General features: G+C 36.4%; 1 protein-coding gene across 1 annotated transcript in view; it reads right to left on the bottom strand.

Annotated features, from left to right (window-relative positions):
- Nucleotides 1-21,968, bottom strand: part of PLD5 (phospholipase D family member 5) — a 426,787-nt gene that overhangs the window by 317,964 nt on the left and 86,855 nt on the right. The gene's annotated exons all lie outside the window — the stretch shown is intronic.

The following is a 21,968-nucleotide window of genomic DNA, read 5'->3' as shown; positions in this document are numbered from 1 at the left end:
CTCTCTCTCTCTCTCTCTCTCTCTCTCTCTCCCTCTCTCCTCTCCCTGCCAATTTTCCACCTTAACAGGACAGGGATGGGAAAAATGCACCCTTGAGGCCACATGTGACTTCCTAAATCCTTGGGTACAGCCTTTTGACTGAATCCAAGTTTTATAGAACAAATCCTGTTATTAAGGGGATTTGTTCTGTGAAGTTTGGATTCAATCAAAGGGCTGTACTTGAGGACCTAGAGGGCCACATGTGGTATTGAGGCCACAGGTTCCCCATCCTTGCTCTAGGAAAAAATATCAAATTGATATTATCACTGTTTCCACCAAATGTTATATCATTCCATTGCCCTAGAGTCCTACTTACCCCTACTGTAACTGCATCCTTTTCTGGCCATTTCTCTCCATTAGAATGTCAGCTCTTTGAGAGCAAGGTCGGTCTCTCTTTTGTGTTTGACTCTAGAGCATTAGCATAGTGCTTACCACATAATAAGCACTTAATAAGTGTTTTATTCATTCTTTGTTATAAGTTCAAAGCCCATCTCAAGTTTCAATTTGTCATGAAACTTTTGTTGTGAGGGAGGTTTCAATGGCAGGGAAAGGGGTTGGTTGCAATGTAAAAAACAAAAACATGGATCACTAATTTTTGAAGTATTTAAAAAATTAAATGTAATACAGTTCATAGCATTATACAATTAGAATTGAAAAGAACCTTAAAGGTCATCAAACATAATCCTTGTGTTTTACAGGTAAAGAAACTGAGTCTCAAAGATGATTTATTCATATTCACATAGGTAGCAAATGGCTGATACAGGATTTAAAGCTCAGGTCCTCTCACTCTAAATCAAGCATTCTCTTCACAGCTCTGACTGGAGTGTTGTAAAATCATTGCCAAATCCTTTCCTAATTTAAAAAGAGTAGTAGAAGGAGAGCTAGACATGGAGTCACAGGACCCGAGTTCAAATCATAAATCTGCTACTTATTATTTCTGTAATTTTGAGCAAGTCACTGGTCTCAGTTTCCTCATGTAAAATAAGAAGTTTTAACTAGATGACCTCTAAGATGTCTTCCAGGTCTATAATCTCTGATTCTATGAGCCTTTAAAATTGTACTAAAAATTAAAATTCATCAATTCTCACCAATGAAGGTCAAAGAAAATTTGGTTAAGTGTGATTACCACAATTCATTCCCACAGGGATAAGGGCTAGAGTAAATAATATAAAATACATTAAGATAAATTAAATTCAAATACAAAGAAGAACTTTTTGACATTAACAATGGCCAAATACTAAAAAGACTACAAAGGGAAGTTGTGGAATCTTTACCTCTGGAGACCTTCAATGACATCCTTAAAAATACTGACTATACTTTACAGCAATAAGGCTTAAAGTTCAAGGTGGAGAGTCAGGAAACCTGAGATCAAGATTGGGTTGTAACATTAGGCAGTTGTTACCTTAGTTACACCACAGATTTAGAGATGAAACGGACCATATGGATATTGAGTAAAATCTCCTATTACAAGTGATGAAACTGAGGGCTGAGAGAGTTTAAATTACTTGCCTAGCATCACACAGCTAATAAGTTTCTGAGGTAGGGCTTGAACTCAGGTTATCTTGACTCTAAATTCAGAATTCTACCAACTTTACCGCCAGGTGCCTCAAACTAAGGCAACTGGCATTTCGATGTGATCTCCTATTGAAACTCACCATTCCCAGTGCTACTTATCTTCTGAGATCAGACACGCCAAGGGTGATATGGTTATGACAAAAATGGATGAAAAAAAGCATGAAAATTCAGAGGATAATGAGAAACCAATGAAATGATATAACACCAGTGAAAACAACTGAAATTGCATAAGGCATTGGGGCAATGATAGGTTTCTATAATTCAGCCTAAAAGCTGGAAAACTCAGAGCTGGAAGGAAGCTTAGAGGCCATATAACTGAACCTTCTGATCGAATACATGAGAAACTGAAACACAAACAAACACAAATACAAACAAAGTTGAGTGAATTGCCTGAGGTCCAACAAAGAAAAAGCAGCATAGCCTGGATTTGAACCCAGGTCTTTAACTTCAAATACAAGATATCTTCCATTATACCATGCTGCCTTTTTTCATTTTAATTACAACATGATAGCGAAAACAGCAGAGAATGGAGAACAAGTCATTATTTTCTGATATTTCTATATAATGTGAAAGGTTGTACCTGTGGGTCTGGGGGACAAACAGAAGTAAAAAGTCCCTGGAAGACAGGCAAAATTGAAGAAAAAGTATACTGAGTTAATTCACAGGACCAAGTGATGATTTATCCATATCTAACTCTAGGAAGGTACAGTCAGGCAAGAGTTACTCATAGTGGCATAAGAAGCCGCCCCTGCTTAGGCCCCCAAGAGATTTCTGCTACATAAATAGCTTTATCTAGACAGAGTCCAAAGAAACTACTCTCTCTGTAATGTCAAGTCATCATTCTTAAGCCCCTAGAGATATTTCCTTGGGACCTATTCTTAAATATTTCAAAGGAAACGTAGGTAATGGACATATTGGAAGAAAAAAAAACTATTAGGAAAAGCTACTGTTTTGAGTCTTTAAAAAGCTCTCTTTTGTCCAATACATGATTTTCCATTTCATGTAATACCAGGTCAGCATAATAGTTATGAAGAATCACACTGTGTCCCTAGAAATCCATCAACAAAGAACAAAGTTTCCATCCATAACATATGACTACTAGTTGGGTCACACAACTGACAAGAGTACTATGTCCAAAATAATGATTACTAATTATCACCCTAGGGAGACAAGTATTCCGTGTGGATGAACCCTATGTCCAATAGTATTTTCATTAATGCCCTAGCATTTTGAGTAAAAACATCTCAAAATATGAAAATCATATAGAGTGAGGTAGAGCTGCCCTAAATCTATTATGATAAAAAAAAATGAAGGCAAATTTGACAAATTAAATAAGGGGATAGAAAGATTGCAATGCTGATTTGCATACATACAAATATATACACAAATGGTAGTATGGCATTGTGGATAGAGAATCAGTGGAGTCCGAAAGACCTGAGTTGAAGGCGTGTTTCTGAAACTGTCTGTGTGACCCTGGACAAGTCACACAAAGTGGTCTAACCTCTCCTTGCTTCCTAGCAACACTTTTAGATTGCAAATTGCAGGACAGGTTCCAATCTTCATTGCTAGAGAGAGCAGCTCACTGAAATCTCCCCTCACAGATGAAACCACAGATCAAAAAAAAAAATACACAAACATGCGCACAAAGCAGATGGATGGTTAAATTAAAAATTGAGGTCTCTTCCAATATTCTGAATTTAAGATGAGCACTTATGAAGCCACATAAGATTAGCAAATAGATTTAACAACCTGTGTGCCTCAGTACCACAAAGTAAATTTAACCAATTTACAAGAAGAAATTACCAATGTTCTGTTGGAAAGGATGACTTGTTGACTTCTAGGATGTGTTCTGATTTAAAAAATAAGCTCCTACAGTCAACACATCAAAAGGCAGCACCGTGAAATGACTCTGAGGATGAAATTTATTCTGATTATGTAAAAGTGCATTGTACTTTTAACATGTTGAAATAAGTCAATGATTTATTTCCTTTCCCTCCTGATATATTCTATACAATCCTCTACTGTACTGTACTCTGGAATGCTCTTCTGGTTCTCTGTAACATGGCCATTCAGACTTAAGCTCAATGGATCACATAGCTCTGATTTCACATCCAACCTCACATATTTATTAGCTGTGTTACCCTGGGCAAGTCAGTTTCCTCAAATATAAAAAAGTGATAATAACAGCACCTACCTCCCAGGGTTGTTACAAGGATCACATAAGATAATATTTATAAAGCACTTAGCACAGTATTTGGCACATAGTAGATATTTAATAAATGATCATTCCCTTCCCTTGCTACCCACTTCCAAACTTCTATAATTGTACAATACATCTCTGTAAACCTAAACCAAATTCTAATTTGGGCTCCTTCAATATGTTTTTCATTCTTGGACTTAAATGCTATCATGAAGGAGGATGTCTGCACCCCTTTTTTTTCATTTTTCAAATGCTTTATTAAATTCTGAATTACATCATTCATTTCCACCAGATTTTGAGTTGCGAATTTTCACCCCGTTTTTCCCCTACCCACCGCCCCAAAATAGCAGTCACATAGGATATCCCCTCCTCCAATCTGCTCTCTCCCATATCTTCTCCCATACCCCCTTCGGCTTTTCCAGTAGGCATGGTGGATCTCTATGCCCCAGTGCCTGTATATCTTATTTCTTAACTACATGTAAAATAGTATTAATAATAGTATGTGTGTATATATATATATGTATATATATATATTTAAACATTTGATTTTAAAACTTTGAATTCCAGATTTATTCTTTTCCTCCCTTGCCACCCACCCTTACTGGGAAGATAAGCAGTTCAGTACAGGTTATACATGTGTAGCTAATGCAAAACATTAACATAGTAGAAACAGTGTAAAAGACTGACTATATTTCCCTCCCTCCTATCCCACTCCCCACTTGTTCTATTCTCTACTTTGATCCTGTCCCTTTTCAAAAGTGGGTGCTTCCAACTTCCCTGCCCCCCAGACTTCCCTCCCTTCCATCATAGCCCCTCTCATCCTCTCCCCCCCTACTCTCCTGTAGGATGAGATATCCTATTTAATGTGTATTTCATTCCGTCCCCAAGCCAAATTCAATGAGAATATGGTTGACCCATTCCCTTTTGCCTTCCTATTCTCCCCCTCCATTGTAACCATTTCCCTTGTTCTTCTATATGAGATAGTAGACCCCATTCTGTCTCTCCCCATCTCCTCTCATTATATTCCTCTCTCACATCTTAATTTCACCTTTTAAGTATCATCCATTCCTATTAAATTGGTCCTGTGCCCTCTTTCTATGTATACATGTAAACATATATACATACATTCACATATGTATTCATACGCCCATATACCCTCTGATATATATATATATATATATATTTCTAATCCCTTCAATTATTTTCATACTGACAAAAGTTTCATCAGTTACAGTTATTGTTTTTCTATGTAGGAATGTTTAATAGTTCAACTTTGATAAGTTCCTTATGATTTCTTTTCCCTGTTTACCTTCTCATGTTTCTTGTATCTGAATGTCAAATTTTCTATTCAACTCTGGTTTTTTCATCAAGAATGCTTGAAAGTCCTCTATTCCACTGAATGACCATATTTTCCCCTGAAACATGATACTCAGTTTTGCTGGGTAGGTGATTCTTGTTTTTAATCCCAGCTCCTTTGCCTTTTCAGAATATCATATTCCAAGCCCTTCGATCTGTCAGTGTAGAAGCTGCCAGATCCTGAGTTATCCTGATTGTGTTTCCACAATATTCAAATTGTTTCTTCCTGGCTGCTTCTAATATTCTCTCCTTGATCTGAGAATTTCAGAACCTGGCTATAATATTCCTAGGAGTTTTCTTTTGGGGATCTTTTTCAGGGTGTGATTGGTAGATTCTTTCAACCTCTATTTTGCCCTCTAGTTCTAAAACATCAGGGCAGTTTTCCTTGAGAATTTCTTGGAGGATGATTTCTAGGATCTTTCTTTGATTGAGGCTTTCAGGTAGTCCAATAATTTTTAAATTATCTCTCCTGGATCTATTTTCCAGGTCAGTGGTTTTTCCAATGAGACATTTCACATTGCCTTCTATTCTTTCATTTGTTTGTATCTGTTTAATAGTATCTTGATTTCTCATAAAGTCATTAGCTTCCATTTGCTCCAATCTAATTCTGAAGCAATGATTCTTCTCAATGAGCTTTTGAGATTCTTTTTCCATCTGGCAAATTCAGCTTTTCAAGGCATTCTTCTCCTCATTGCCTTTTTGAGCTTCTTTTGCCATTTGAGTTAGTCTATTTTTTAAGCTGTTATTTTCCTCAGTCAGGCTATTGACTCTCATTTCGCAATTTTCTTGCATCATTCTCATTTCTCTTCCCAATTTTTCTTCCATTTCTCTTATTTGTGTCTTAAGGTCCTCTATGGCCTGTAACCAGCTCATATTTTCCTTTGAGGCTTTTGGTACAGGAGTTCTGACTTCACTGTCTTCCTCCCGTTCCATGCTTTGATCCTTTTTGTCACTAAAATAGGAGTCTAATGTTGGATTCTTCTGCTTGCTTTGCTTCCTTTGCCTGGTCATGTTACCACTCAATTACTTGAGTTTTGGGCTTTTTGCCATAGTAGGACTCTGCTACCAGACAGGGGAGCTTCGTACCAAATGCTAGGGTATTTTCAGTTGCCGGAGGTATTAGTTGGGTGCCCTCTCTGAAGTCTCCACATGCTCTGGGCAAGCTGGCCACACACCCCAGGACCTCCATCTAGATCACAATCAAGATCCAAGCAGGTTAAAGGAAGAGCAATTACCCCTCAGGCTGGTCCCTTGCTCCCCCTACAGTCTGTAGGCCAGGAGCTGACGCTGCCATGTGGAGGTGGCAGCGCCGCAGCTCTCAGCAGCTTCTTGTCCCAGGGGCAAAAGCCGACTCACTCCCAAATACTGGGTCCCAAAGTCCACACTGTACTGACCTCTCACTTTGTCCTTAGCATCTTTGTGTTGATAATTCTGGATTGTCACAGCTGCTGGTGATCTGGAGTCCCTCCAGCTGGCAGCTGGTCATGCCTGGCTCTGGGGCTAAAACCTCAGTGTGGAGCTGGGCTCAGCTCCCAGAGTGCTGTGCTGATCTCTACCTGCCAGCCTGCCAGGCTGTCCTCAGCGGGAAGTTAGATTCTCTGTGTCATTTTGTCAGTTCTGTAGCTCCAAAGTTTGTTCAGAGTCCCCTTTTACATTGATTGGAGGTGTTGAGAGCTGTAGCTGCTCGGAGGTCCTGTTTCTACCCCGCCATCTTGACCCTGTTCCCCTTTCTTTTGAAGAAAACAAGAAAGCAATGAGCTGGAAAACTTAGTTCTATCAGAGAATGTATGATGTTTCCCTAAGGGAATTCAAATTTGCAAAAACTCTTGTTGTTGTTTTGAGCATGTTAACTATTCTCCATAATTATCCTCTTTAATTATCTATTATATCAGAGCTTGAGTCTGAATGATCATGTCACAGACAACCACAATAGGACTGAAAATAAATACCAAATGGCATGAAAGGCATTGTGACAAGAGAACTGGATTTAGGCAGAAAACCTGAGTTTGAACTCCAACTCTTCTGTGTGACTCTTGGAGTAAGACACTTCACTGGATATCAGCTTCCTCATCTGTAAAATCAGGCCATTGGACTAGGTGATCCCTAAGATCTCTCCCAGCTCAAAGTTCTATAAATCCTGTTGCACACTCAAATCATGGCAGACTAACATCTTGAAACTTAAAACAGTTGTAAACACACTATAAAAGGTACTAATATGAGAATGGGGGTACAAAGTCTCCTATCCAGAGGGTATTAAGCACCTAATTGAAAGGATGAGATAGATACCAACATAATTAGGAGGAGTATATGTGTTACAAATTCCTGTGCTAGGTGTTAGGGACAGAAAAACAAAACTGAAATAGTTCCTGCAATTATGCTACATGTGTTGCCTTAGGGTGACAATAAATGGAAAATAATGGAAAGGTAGATAGCTAGAATTAGGTATACAATCTCTGATCATAGGATAAAAATATCCATGAATTTGACTCTTATTTTCAACAATGTTACAATGAAATGAATTTATTATCCAGTGGCATATTGTCTTAATGTATAAGAAACCAGTACATATATATCAACCTAATATTTTATTTTTTAAATTTATATTTAGTTTTCAACATTAATTTCCCAAAGATTTTGAGTTATAGATTTTCTTCCTATAGAGAGATTACCATCTCTCTCTAATGGTAATGTAATTTGAATGTGAAGATCCCTTTGTGTTGGCAAAGGTAGCGGGTACTCAGCACTTAGTAATTGATCAAACCTCTGTTGGCGAAACAGAAGGTATGAACTGCTGTCTCCTGTTACTGATGTAACAGGAAGGTGTTGGCTGAAGGAAGTAGCTAATGCTGTGTATATAAGAAAAGCCCCAGAGAGGCACAGTCAGAATTTCTTGAGACCAGCATCTGGTGGCAGAGCAGCTACAGAAGAGAGAATGGAGAACTGAGCCAGAATTTCCTGAGAACTTGTGGTGGTGGAGCTTCTTCTGAACAGGCGCCCAGGGGCCAGGAGAGCAGGTGCCTGAAGCATGACTGGGATGCTGAGACTTTGTGGCTTGGTTGAGCCTTGAATTCCCTGGAGTAGAAACTGTGAAAGATCTGACATGGACCAATCCCTGTGAACTTCAGTGTGGAGCAGGACCTACCCAGAGAGCTGGACAAGGAACTGGGAGCTGTCTGCCATTGAACCCAGGTGAAAGTCTGGTGAATCCAGGTAGAATCTGGGACCATGGAAGGGGATCCAGGGAATTTGAAAACAGGCCCCAAGTCAAGATGAAAAGACCTCTCCATGGATACTGAGTAATGATGAATTGTAGTTTACTAGTGACCTAGGGATGGAGAGTTTGTATATGGTACTTAGTAATTGATTGTTGAATAAGTGACTGAGTTAACCCAAGACATTGCCCCATGAGTGGAAGACTTTGACTATTGTACTTTGAGATGACTATTTTTTATTCTAAATATCGTGACCACTTTGGTGAAAACTATGTGGCCATTTTAATGATAAGCTGTTGTGAATACCATATTGTGATTTTCTGTGATAAGTTGTAATATTGTGAATGCTGTACCTTGATTTTCTGTGGATGTTTTGCTTTGATTTGCTATGGAATAAATGGAGTGTTTATTATATTGTATAATTAGAACCTTCAAAGCTGTTCACAGTAGCATTCTTCTGGAAAGCTGCTCTTGCATGGCATTATACTCTCCCCTATCTCCCATCCCAAGATGGCAAGCATATTGAATACCCTTTCCCCCAATCTGCCTTTTCTTATATTTCCCCCAATTCCCCCCTTAATTTCTTGTAGGGCAAGATGGATTTCTAAACTCCATTGCCTATATATTTTATTTCCCATCAACCTAAAACTTTAATGTAATCAAAACAATTACAGAATTTTTTATTTATACTCTATTTTAATGTACTAGAACCCAAATGTGATGTATACATATATATATGGATATACAGACACAAATATATACATATATGTGTGTGCATATATAATTTCTGTTAATTATAATAAATTATTCAATACTTAGAAACTATCACTAAAAACAGTCCTTCAAGTACATAAAACTAAAAATATTATAATGGATCCATAAACTGTATAATTTATAATTTGTTTTTAAAAGCATGTATTGATTTTAATGAGATAAAAACTTTCTGTATGCTTCTATTTTCAATACAACTTATTTTCCCCACTGTTTCTATTTCTTTCTATTTTGCAAGTCCATGAAGGGTCTGCAATTTCATCAACACAGAACTCTGAGTAGTGGAACTCCTTTTGCCCAAACAATCTATTTACAATTTTTGGAATCTATGTAAATTGTATAGGTCATGCAACTAGTTATTGTGAGAAGAGGAATTTGGCCCAGATCTTCATCATTCTAAGTGATTCTAACACTCTATCCATTGTGACATGTTGACTTAAAAACAAAAACTATTATTGTTGCCATATAAATATATTGAGCATGTATATTGTTGGCCTGATTCTGGTTTTTTTTTAAACTCCTCTTAATATAAGTCTTCCAATATTTATCTGGATTATTCATGTTTGTCAGTTAGTATGGAATATAAGGTTAAGGATAGGGTTTGGACCTGTGATTTTATTTGTTTGGAGGACTCTTTCTACAAAAGAAGATCAACACATTCAATGCACCTTATAATCTTAGAGAATTGTCTAGAGAAACAAGAGGCTAAGTTACTTGTCCAGGGATAAACAATCAGAATGTGTCAAAGGTTGGACTTGAACCCAAGGTCACTGCTCTACCTATTATACAATGCTGTTTCTTATGACAATTATGATATATATTTATATACCAGAATTTTCCCAGCCATTCTCTCCATTTTTGGGCACATGGGTTCTTTCCAGATTTTTTTTTTACTATTACAAATAACGAATCTATTTTTAAAGATAGCTTTATATCTTACTCTAGAACTAATAGTGAGTTTCACAAGGTATAAGGATTGGAATATACCTCTTATTGGAAAAATACCTCCTACTGAATAATGTGATATTGCCTTCCAAAAGGTAGCAGCAATTCACAACCCACAGGAGTGTTAGTTACCCTGTGGCCATTTCTCCAAAGTCCCAGGATTGTGTTGCTATTCTGAGAAGGGTCTATCAGTCGTATTTGTAAATGTAGGGATAAGGGCATTTGGCCTGGAGGTACAATGTAAACCATTCACAGATGAACTGTAAGATGTCTTTCTGATTTCAGACACCTCGACAGCACAGTGGATAGAATAATGGACTTGGAGTCAAGACCAGAGTTCAGAACTAACTTCAGAGACTTAGAGGTATAACCCTGGACAATTCACAATCTCTGCCTCAGTTTCCTCATCCATAGATAAAGATAACAACAGTACTTACCTCCTAGGGATGTTGTGAGGATAAAATAAGATAATATTTGTAAAGTGCTTTGCGAAACTTAAAGCGCCAAAAAAATTTCAACCTATTATTAATGTTTCAAAATGCTATGATATGACTATAGGAAACAAAGAAATTAATTATTTAAAAGAAAGTCAGGCATTAACTGATACAAAACAAAGTGAGCAGAACCAGGTAAACGCTGTACACAGTAACAAAAATATTGTAATGATGACCAACTATGAAAGTCTTACCTGTTCCAATCAATACAATAATCTAAGACTATTACAAAGGATTCATGATTAAAAATGCTATCCACCTCCAGAAAGAGAACTGATAAACAGAGAACATATTGAAGGATACTTTTTTACTTTATTTTTTCTTGCTATTTTTTGTAAAATGGCTAATATGGAAATGTTTTGCATGATTTCACATATATAATGGGTATCACATTGCTTCCCTTCTCAAGGGGTGGCAGAGGGGCCAGAAGGAGGGAGAGAATTTGGAACTCAAAATTTTAAAAAATTAATAATAATAAAACCAACATAAATAAGAATGGAGGAAACTATTTAAAAAGCCAAAAAGTCATATAATCTTCATTATATATCTATTTGCAATGAAAACTAATATCATTTTTGCAAGCTTTGTGATATTTCAAATATGGCTCTGTTCCAGAATTTGTTTTCCAACTTTCCCATGTCAGTATCAGCAGGCATACCAACCTTCTTAGTGAGTTAGGCTGTTGTGATTAAAATAAATACTTTCATATCAGGTTTGTCTTATGAAAAGTACAAAGCATAGTCACAGCAAGTGGGCAGCATGAAAAGATTTCTGGTCCACCTGGATATGTTTGAATCCAACGGCCTCTAAATGCCTGTGGAATTTTACAGAGAATATACTCAGCCATGATATATGGAGAATCAATTATTTCACTTTGTAACTTGTTTATTCTTACTTGCCAGTTGCTGCATCATTTTGAGTGGGCTAGCTATTAGCTGGCAAAGTCATTTCATCTTGTCTACCGGGACCTTTTGAATGTGTCACAAAGGCATTAAGAGATTCTTTTATAACTTTCATCAGAAAATAATGTGTGCTAAAAAGAAAGCAATATATAATGCTACTGTTTACCCCATCATGAGGTAATCAATAATGTTAATTATAAAACAATTACTGTCATAATTTAAATCTCCTTTTGGAGCAGATTGTTTTTTCAAATGATTTTCACTATGTGAGGTTTTATTATCCTTATTTTATAGACAAGGAAACTAAACCTCAAGGAAGTCATAGGATCAAATCCTAAAAGGGAACATAGAGACAATCGAATCCTAGTTTGCCATTTGACAGATGTGGAAACTAAGGTACATAAAAGAGAAAGTGGTTTGCTCAAAGATACAAAGAAATTAATTCTATAAAGTAGTAAAGCCAGCTTCAAAACCAGATTTCCTGACTCCAAATTCAAGATTCTTTTTCATAAGGCAGAACTGCCAAATGTAACAGCAACTAAAACTTTCACACAACTAGTAAGTAATGAAGCGAGGACTCAAACCCAGATGAAATCCAGGGTTTACATTGTTTCAAGCTATAGGCATCACTAAATTATAAGAGATGGAAGGGACCTTTCAAGGTCATCTAGTCCAACTCCCACCTAGGACACACACCCCCAGAAAATACCACTAATGAGTAATATTCCATCCTTAGTCTGAAGATGTTCAATGACAGGAAGTTTGCTATCCTCCCAAATAATACATTTTGGACAGTTCTAATTAATAAGAAGATTCATCACATCACAATTTTCTGATTTATATGAAATTTTTTACATCTTTTAAAGTCTGTGAAACACTCAACAGGTTCCAATAGAAAAGATAAAATGACTTTGTCAGCTAACAGCCCACTCAAAATGATCCTGCAGTTGGCATACAAGTATAAACAACTGACAAAGGAAAATAATTGGTCATTCAGATATGCAGAGGTATGAGTGTGTATGCATGTGCATGTGTGTATGTGTATGCATATTGTTGTTGTTTCTTCCCGTTCATTTTTCAGGGCCTGGGTCAACTCTCATTTCTTAGTTGACCATTCCAGTAAACATTTACAAACCTCACTTGTCACTTACATAGCATCTTTTTGCAAGAAAAAATAGACTTATCCTTGGCCCCAAAAGAATAAACTATAGCCAATGAGTGGAATTTCCACAGAGACAGTTTTGACTGCCTACTCAATAGACCAAGTTTTACCCTCTAGGATAAGAACAAAGCCACTCTCCCTCCCACAAAAGATACCATACGATAAATGCCAGATGAATATGAAAGTTCACTGGAATGCTCAAGAAAGAGATGAGAATCAAAATAACCAGGCCATGGAAAAGCAACAAGAAACATTTTTTTCTTCCCCTTGCTAAAACTAGCCAATCTAACAAGTGTAAACACTTGTTATAAGAATAGAGCAGAATTTGGAAAGACAATTACATTAATGAAGTGGTGGTGGAACAGTTCATTGGTCCAACCATTCTGGAAAATAAATTGGAGTTATCTTAACAATTTAATTAAAATATCAATTAACCTTTGACCCAACTATGCATATACCACCAAGATATTCAAAGACAAAAAGGTTTCACATACACTAAAATATTTCTAGCAGTGCTTTTTTGTTCTACAAAGAAATTGAAATGAAGTAGGGGCCCATCAATTAGAGAATGATTAAACAAATTATGGTACATGAGTGTAATAGAATAATATTGCGATAAAAGAACTGAGAACTATGAAAAATTCAAAGAAGCACAGGAAGAAAAAATATGACTAATGTTGAACAGGTGTTAGGGCAGCTAGGTGTAGCAGTGAATAGAGAACTAGGCCTGAATCAGAAAGAATTCCTGAGTTCAAATCTGGTCTCAGACACTAGAGCTGTATGACCCTAGGCAAGTCACTTCACCTTGCTTATCTCAGTTTCCTCATCTGTATGAGCTGAAGAAATAAATAGCAAACCACTTTAGTATCTTTGCAAAAACAAAACAAATGGGGTCACAAAGAATCAGATGTTACTGAAAAACAACTCAACAATTTTGAATTAATTAAGCAAAATGAGGAATAAAATATACACAATGAAAGAAATGTAAATTGAAACACCACCACCACCCACAAAAACCCTGAAAAGAATTATGGAAAATTTACCTACTTTTCTTCATTGAGGCAAGGAACTAAGGGTATGGAACATTATATTTACTGTAGGATATGGCTGAAATAGTTCTTGGATTTTCTAACATACACACATTAGTTTTATCTGTTGCTATGACATCATACGATGATTATATTATTATACATTATATATATATAATTATATGTTCATACATTATACTAAGTATAAATAAGCTAAATTAGTAGTACTTGAGTTGTGATGAGAAATTATCCTTAGGCTTGGCTGTATAGTATAAGGTGACTAGTCTCTTTGGACATAATTTCCTAACTAAAATAGACATAATATGTTTATATTATACATTTTATATAGTTATATCACATTAATTATGTAAGAAGTAATATTATATTTAATATATAAGATTAGAAGTTTCTATGCAGCATCCCAAATGAAAGAACTTAGAAGAAAGGTTAAGTAAAATTCACATTTTTAAATCTATGTAGTAAGAGCCAACACGTTTATATTTCTGTGACAGGTGTAATAGGCAATTGGCAAAAGTTCAAAGCTATTTACATTAAGGGTAGAATGTGTTAGCCTCCTTGGATGGTTTGAGTACAGTCCTGACTTAGCTGATTTTTAAGGTCCCTTCAAATCTTCTGATACTATGACTCCTTAAAGGGTAAGTCATATTTCAAAGATAAAGGAACACTGAAAAGTAATCAGACTAGAAATAAATGTCAGGAACAAAATTAAAGTGAACATACAATTTGACCTTGAAGACAACTGAATAATTGTCAAAGCCAGATGGAATTGTCTTTGATGTAGACACATCTTTAAGGTCTGCCAAACACATTGATTAAAACCAATTTGGAAGGGGTAAAAACCCTTGGTCACTGGACTCAGGAGCAAACACAAAGCTTCCTATAAATATTTAGCTGGCAGAAAATCAAAGCTAGGGCCCTGCCATGGTTATCATTGGATAGTGTGAATATGAATGAGAGCATCCATCATACTTTCATGACTCCAAACATCATTAAGGCACTCAAGGAACGTGCATGAGGCCTTTGGAATATCTGTCTTACTATGTCACTTCTAGAAAATTTTCTCCCTATGAAAAACAATCTTTCTATATCCAAAGATATTCATATCTCATCCCTCCAGTATCTTGAACTTTGTCTATAAAAGGTCACAATGATTGGGGCTCTACTATAAGAATCCCACGTATCAGAACAGAGTTGAATTTAGGAATAAAAGATTTTCCTAATTATTCCTTCATCCAGGAGTAGATAAAATTTGAGTGAAAATCAAAGGGTTAGAGATTTTCAGCTAAAAGTTATCTAACCCCAAAATTTTCATTTTATTAAAGAAAGTGAAGCAGAGGGTAGTTAATGGACTTGCCTGAGTTCACACAAATAATAAGTAGCAAAGTCAGCATCTGAATCCAGGCCTTTTGTCTCCAAATCCGCTACTCTTTCTACCATATCATGCTTTGTGAGGTTAAATCTGAGGGGCATGAAACAAAACAGAGGCTACATTTTTATTTGTCTTTAAGAATAATTTTCTTTTATTGATATCCTTTGTTTTTACACCATAATCTATTCTCTTCCTCCCCTTACCTTCCTTTAAAAAGCAAAAAGAAAAATACCATCCAATATATTAACCCCATCTGATAGTAGATGCAACATTATACACACATAGTACCTCATCTTTTCACTGAAAGGAAGGAAGCATACTTTGACCACTATTCTTTAGGTGCAAATTTAATCATTATAGTTATATAATATTCGGGGGCTTTGGGGGGGGAGTGTCTTTATATTTTTTGTAATCATCATATACATTATTTTCCTGGCCCTGCTGACTTCACTTTTATCAGTTCCTATAAGATTTCTATGAATTCTTTATATTTATTGTTTCTTATGGATCACTAATTTTCAATTATATTCAAAAACTACAATCTGCCTAACTGTTCCTACATTCAACTCTTCCCCTTTTCTTTGCTACCACAAAAAGTCCTGACGTAATTGAGGGGGATTAGAACAGCAAATGGTAGTGGAAATAGAGTGAACCAAACTGACTCCATCTTGTTACTCAATTCTGGAGCTAGTTCAGTCTTTTTTTATTTTTATTTTTATTTTTTTGGAGGGAAATTGGGGTTAAGTGACTTGCCCAAGGTCACACGGCGCTAGTTCAGTTTTCTTTCTATTCAATTATGGGTCTGGTCCAGTTTCAGTCCTGTGAGATAACTTTATTCAATTGTGGGAATTGTGAGAGGATTTTGTTGCATTGTTTAAAGCTATCATTGAGTAGCTGTGAAGTTGGAGCAGCTCTGAGAAATCCTTAACTAAGGACCTAGGTTATGCTGAGTAGAAACCCAGACAGATCTAAAGATTGATGCAATGAATTTTCTCACAATTTTACATCGCAAGCAACCCATATGTCTTATCTGAAAACTGGCCATATATTGATTAGTAAGTTATTGTCTCCATGTTCCTTTAATTGAATACAAGTACTTGGGAGGGTATGAGACACCTCTTGCTCTGAATTCAGGGAATTGCACCTGTTTACTCTCCTCTTCCCAATTTGCAAAGTCCCTAATATTTCCTCTAGTTAGAAATCAGATTACTTAATTTTTGCATTCTGGTTGTTTTCTTTTAATTAACTGGTTGTATTTGATTGTTTTAATGTCTCCCCCTATATTCTGAGTCCAGCGCCAACAACTGAGGAAAGCAACCAGTTCTGATATTTTAGGCAATTGGCATGCATTGCTTAATATATCAACATTCTTGAAAGCTCAAACTATTGATTGTTTTCTCACTCATCTCGTCTTTTACCCACTACAGTGCTACTATGAATATTTTGGTACAGATATCTTTCTTGGGATATTGCAGTTTCCAGAAGAATCTTTGTTGGAAGAGTCTGGACCTTTTAGTCACTTCTTTAACATAATTCCAAACTGATTTCCAAAACGGTTGTACTACTTTACAATTCTGTCCGTATGTGTATTATGCCTTTCTTTTCACAGCCTTTCCAACAGGTACTATTTTTCAATTTTTTTTGTCATTTTTAAAAATTTGCTATTTATGAGAAAAAATATCAGAGTTGACTTAATTTTCATTTCTCTCACTATTAAGGATCTGGAGCCTGCTTTAATAGAGTCGTTAATAATTTATGATTATTCTTTTGAGGACCTTTTGTATGCTTTAAACACTTATTAATGGGTACTGGTTCTTTTTTTTTTTTCTTTTTGGAGGGGGGAAGACAGGACAATTGGGGTTAAGTGACTTGCTCAAGGTCACACGGCTAGTAAGTGTTAAGTGCCTGAGGCCATATTTGAACTCAGGTCCTCCTGACTCCAGGGCTGGTGCTCTCTATTCACTGCACCACCTAGCCACCCATTGGGTACTGGTTCTTGGTCATGTGCATAAACACATATATAAATATGCATACATATATGTGTATAGGGATGAACGGGGATTTAATATAAACATTTATGAGTATTAATTCCACATGTGTACATATGTGTGTTTGAATATATGTACAAATGGATGAATATGTTTGTGTGTGTATAAAAGGAAAGACACATAAATGATGACAGACTATCAGGCCCCAGTCAAGAGTTTCCTTTCCTTTTCAAGTTGCATTGATTTTATTCACAGAAATCTTTTTCAATTTCATCTAATGGAAATCATCTATTTTCTCTTCTGTGATTTCTTCTATTCTTTATTTTCCTCAGAAAGCCACCTCTAGCAATAGCTATAAGACTTGCCTTGATACATTTTTTTTCTCCATAAAAAAAAAATATGGCATCTTATATGTGGTCATTTGAAATTTATAGTGACATATGGATATGGCAGAAAATGCTAGTCAGACAATTTTTCTGCCAAATCACTTGTCTATTTCCCCAGTAGTTCTTAATAAACAGGGCATTACTCCCAAAGTACTTTATGTGCTTGATTTATGAAATACCGTATTACCGAATTTTAAAATTTCTAATTTTTATCTAGTTTGTTCTACTGATCTACTTTTCTTTTCTTTTCTTTTTTTGCTTTTTGGAGGGCAATTGGGGTTAAGTGACTTGCCCAAAGTCACACGGCTAGTAAGTATGTCAAGTGTCTGAGGCCGTATTTGAACTCAGGTCCTCCTGACTCCAGAGTCAGTGCTCTATTCACTGCTCCACCTAGCTGCCCCAACTTTTCTATTTTTTAAAGTAGTAACAAATAGTTTTGGTAATTAATGCTCTTTAGTAATAAAATTTGAGGCATGGATGTGTTATAACCATTCATTCATTTTTTTTCATTATTTTCACTGAGATTCCTCTAAATGGATTTTATTTTTGTCTAAGTCCATAAAGCAACATTCTGTTATAGCACTAAATCTGCAAATTAGGTAGTATCATCATTTAAAAAAAAATATTGGTTAGGCACAAATATTAGTCAGATTCATGTTTTAAAACTGATCTCTAGTAATTATGAATGTCTTGTTTAAAATTTTGTTTTTAATTTGTGACAGAAAGTAAGGCTCTTCTTTATATAATTATAACTTTTAAGAATATAGTTCAGGGTGGCTAGGTGGCCCAGGGAATAGAGCACCTGGCCCTGGAGTCAGGAGGACCTGAGTTCAAATACAGCCTCAAAAACACAAAAACTAAACACAAAAACTAGCCTGTAACCTCGGGCAAGTCACTTAACCCCAACTGCCCTCCAAAAAGCAAAAAAAAAAAAGTACTTAAAATTATGGGGCAGCCAGGTGGCACAGTAAGTAGAGCACCGGCCCTGGAGTCAGGAGGACCTGAGTTGAGATCTGGCCTCAGACACTTAACACAAAAACTAGCCGTGTGACCTTGGGCAAGTCACTTAACCCCAATTGCCCTCCCAAAAGGAAAAAAAAAAGAATATAGTTCAAATGTTCAACCCTATATTTTGAAGGAAGAAAGAGTCCTTTAGTGCATGGTTATCCTCTTTTAGAGAGTGGGCAAGGAAAAGAATTCATATGCATATATAAAAGTCTCCTGTAAGTATGTGCCCAGCTTCCTCACATTCCGCTGTCACCCCAGATGCCAGACAATGAAATGTCTGGTGCTGGTGGCACTTGAAGACATGTTAAAAATAATTCAACTGTATTTCATATTCACAGAGCAACTCCAGCCTTTCTTTTTGCCCTATTTTGAGAAGAAACAAACATGAGAAGAATAATAAAAATATCTATCAGCTCTGGCTGTCAACTCTTTGATATGTGCAGTGAAGTACCTAAGTTGCAGAGATTCAGAGAGTTGAATAGTTGAGATTTTGGTTATCTTATAAATTATGTTCATGAAAAAGTTTTTCAAAACACTGGTGCTAATTCTGGCTTCATTCCCATTTCAGGAACTGGGTATAAAAAGTCCTACAGGTCTTTCATTTTTACCCCAGTCCAATGAAATCCAAATCTTTTGACAAACTGGGCAAAATACAAGGCATTGGGTTTTTTTATTTTTAATTTATTTATTTTGCACCTTTTGGAGGGCAATTGGGGTTAAGTAACTTGCCCAAGGTTACACGGCTAGTTTTTTTTTTTTTTTGAAATGTCTGAGGCCGGAACCAAACTCAGGTCCTCCTGACTCCAGGGCCGATGCTTTACTCACTGCACCACCTAGACGCCCAATACAAGGCATTGTTGTTTCTAATTTAGCCAAAAATTTTGAGGAAGAGTATGTAAAAAGATACTAGGAAAGTTCCATACATTGTTGTTTCTTTGAATTCTCAGGCAAGAATGATGATCACCTTCTTCACCCAAAATCCTAACTCTACCCTCTAAGGACAAGTCAGTGGTGAGGACAGGAAAGGGAGAGATATTTTCAAATGCTTCTCCTGCCCTGTTCTCTGGCTAATGTGACTAATACGACTAATGTTGTCACAAACAAAGAAGAAACATGCTAGGGGAGATGGAGATATAATTAAAATAATATATATTCCTAGGAAGTGAGGAAAAGCTACCTTACTGTAATTATCTTCTCATCAGCAGCATCAATAAGCATTTGTGGAGTGCCTTATGTCCACTGTGGTTCTCAAACTTTGGCAGCTGGGCAGCAGAGTGCTGGACACTGAGTTCAAATTCAGCTTCAGACATTTAGTAGCTGTTTAACCCAGGGCAAATCACTTAAGCTCTACTTGTCTTAGTTTTCTCAAATATAAAATGGGGATAATAGCAGCACCTACATCACAGAGTTGTTGTAAGGATCAAATGAGATATTTGTAAAATACTTAGCAGAGTGTTTAGCAGAAGGAAACACTGTATATGTGTTTGTTCACTTGGCTTTCTCTTCTTCCCCTCCACCTCTTTGTCAATTCAAGGACTTCCAAGTTGCTGAAGACTTGCTGATTTCATTGGTTAAAAGCTATTCCTCATCCAGAGGTTTTTATAATAATGAAATAAGAGATCCCCCAAATGGCCCACTAAGATAAAACAAGACTCTCTCCCACTGGCAATGGGATCAATGAGAAACAACTTCCCAGAATTCACTGGAAGGCTAGCATTGTTTTTGACAAGTTTAGAATGAAGAAAATCAGAAGAAATACACATACAAAACAAAATGTTTGTTCATTTATTTAAGGAATTTTTTTTAAAGAAAATGATTTTTCCTCCACTCAAGTCCTGCCCCAAAGTCGTGTTGGTATAACCCTGGCTTCTCAAAGCCTGTACCAACAGAATGAAGCCTCTAACAGAAAAAACTTCAAGTGAGCTTTCTAAAACAATGGGTCAGGAGAAGCAGTGAACAGGGGTTTCAAATGTCTCTCTCCCATTCCTCTTAAGCTTGAATTAATTAATTTCAGTCTTAATTTCAGTCTGGGCAATAAACTGTATCTCTGATGGGAGAGCAGGTTTAACTAAGTTCAAAAAAGGCTTATCACCAGTAGTGATGATATTTTTCCAGCCACAGAAATTCATACAGACTGTCTGTGGCATAGGAGTAGGAAGTAGCAGAATTCTATTATCAGCAGTAAGGGAAGGAGTAGCCACCCCAAGGAGGTCATGGATCTTTCAAGTATTGAAAGAAGAATAAGGACTGGTCCCAGGACCACAACTTGTAAATCATTGATCTAATTACTTCTCTTCATATTTTCTGAAGGACCCTTTCCTCACATGTTTCCCCTTAGCTCTTTCTTTCTCACAATTCCAAAACCACTCTGAGAATATCCTGCTTTCTATAGCTTAACCACCACAAAGAGGATTCTTAAGACTTTTCATAGCTCCAAGCAGCTAATGAAATTCTCTTCTGGTTCCAAAACAGACTGAGGAAAACCACCTCTGGCATAAAGCCTAGGATGCCACTAAAAGTTTCAAGATGCATCATAAGAGTGAATGCTAAAGGAGTAACAGCAGTAGAAGGAAGGAAATGGAAACATGCCACCACCTTGTACTTCTGGGTTGATTCTTCCCAATTAGGTTTGTGATGCAGAAGAGCTGAATGGAAAGCTACAGGAAAGGAGTCACAGGAAAAGGTTACCACTATTAAAAATTGAGAAGTAAAAGGTAGTCTTTAATAGGAAAATGTGGTAATTGAAAGAGCTGCATAAAGGTAGCATTCTCCAGATTGAAAATGACTAGATAATGCTGCCAACTTGACAACGTGCCTACATCATCCTCATGTCAAAGTCTTTGTGGCAGATGGCAAGGACCAGAATGACCCAAAAATGTCAACCCTTCCTTCTTATAAGAAAGAAGACCTTTAAAAAAAACTCCTCTGAAAAGAAGGAAAATAAGAAAAAAGAAAATAGTTTTTGAGTCCTTATTCTACAGAAATGGAAACTAAACCCACATTTATATTCTGAAGTTTTCATTCCCTTACAAATTATAACCTCTATTGAGTGTGAGGTATCCCCAAAGGAAAATCTTCTAAGCAACATTTACAATAAAATGATTCATGGTAAAGAGAAGAGGATCACTTATGAGGCTAGGGGAAGGGATCTAATATTATAGTAAACATTTATAATTCTTGTCTGTTCTTTACTTAACAGTCTTCTTAACATTGGAAGAGCTTTGGTGAGATACCTTATCTACTCCAAGACTTAAAACATGACATCTCAATCATCCCCTCAAAATAATACTATGTCCTATTTTTAAACATCAGCAGAGAAGGAACCTTCATTTGTCCTATGCTACATACACAATGGTCACTCAAGGAAAGGTGCTGATTGACAGGAATTGATACTTCATTTTCTAGCAGCCTTCACTGTCAGGAAATTTATCTTTCTGTCTAACCTAAATTCATCACACAGTGTTAGTCTCAATCTTTTTCTTTTCCTCACTGCAGAATCAGAGAATATGCTG

Source organism: Petaurus breviceps, unplaced genomic scaffold (genome assembly GCF_028583685.1).
Source record: "Petaurus breviceps papuanus isolate PSGF00001 unplaced genomic scaffold, PetGlider_PUasm1.0 90633, whole genome shotgun sequence".
Taxonomy (NCBI): domain Eukaryota; kingdom Metazoa; phylum Chordata; class Mammalia; order Diprotodontia; family Petauridae; genus Petaurus; species Petaurus breviceps.
Note: the sequence above shows the minus strand (reverse complement) of the source record. Positions and strands in the feature narration are given on the sequence as shown.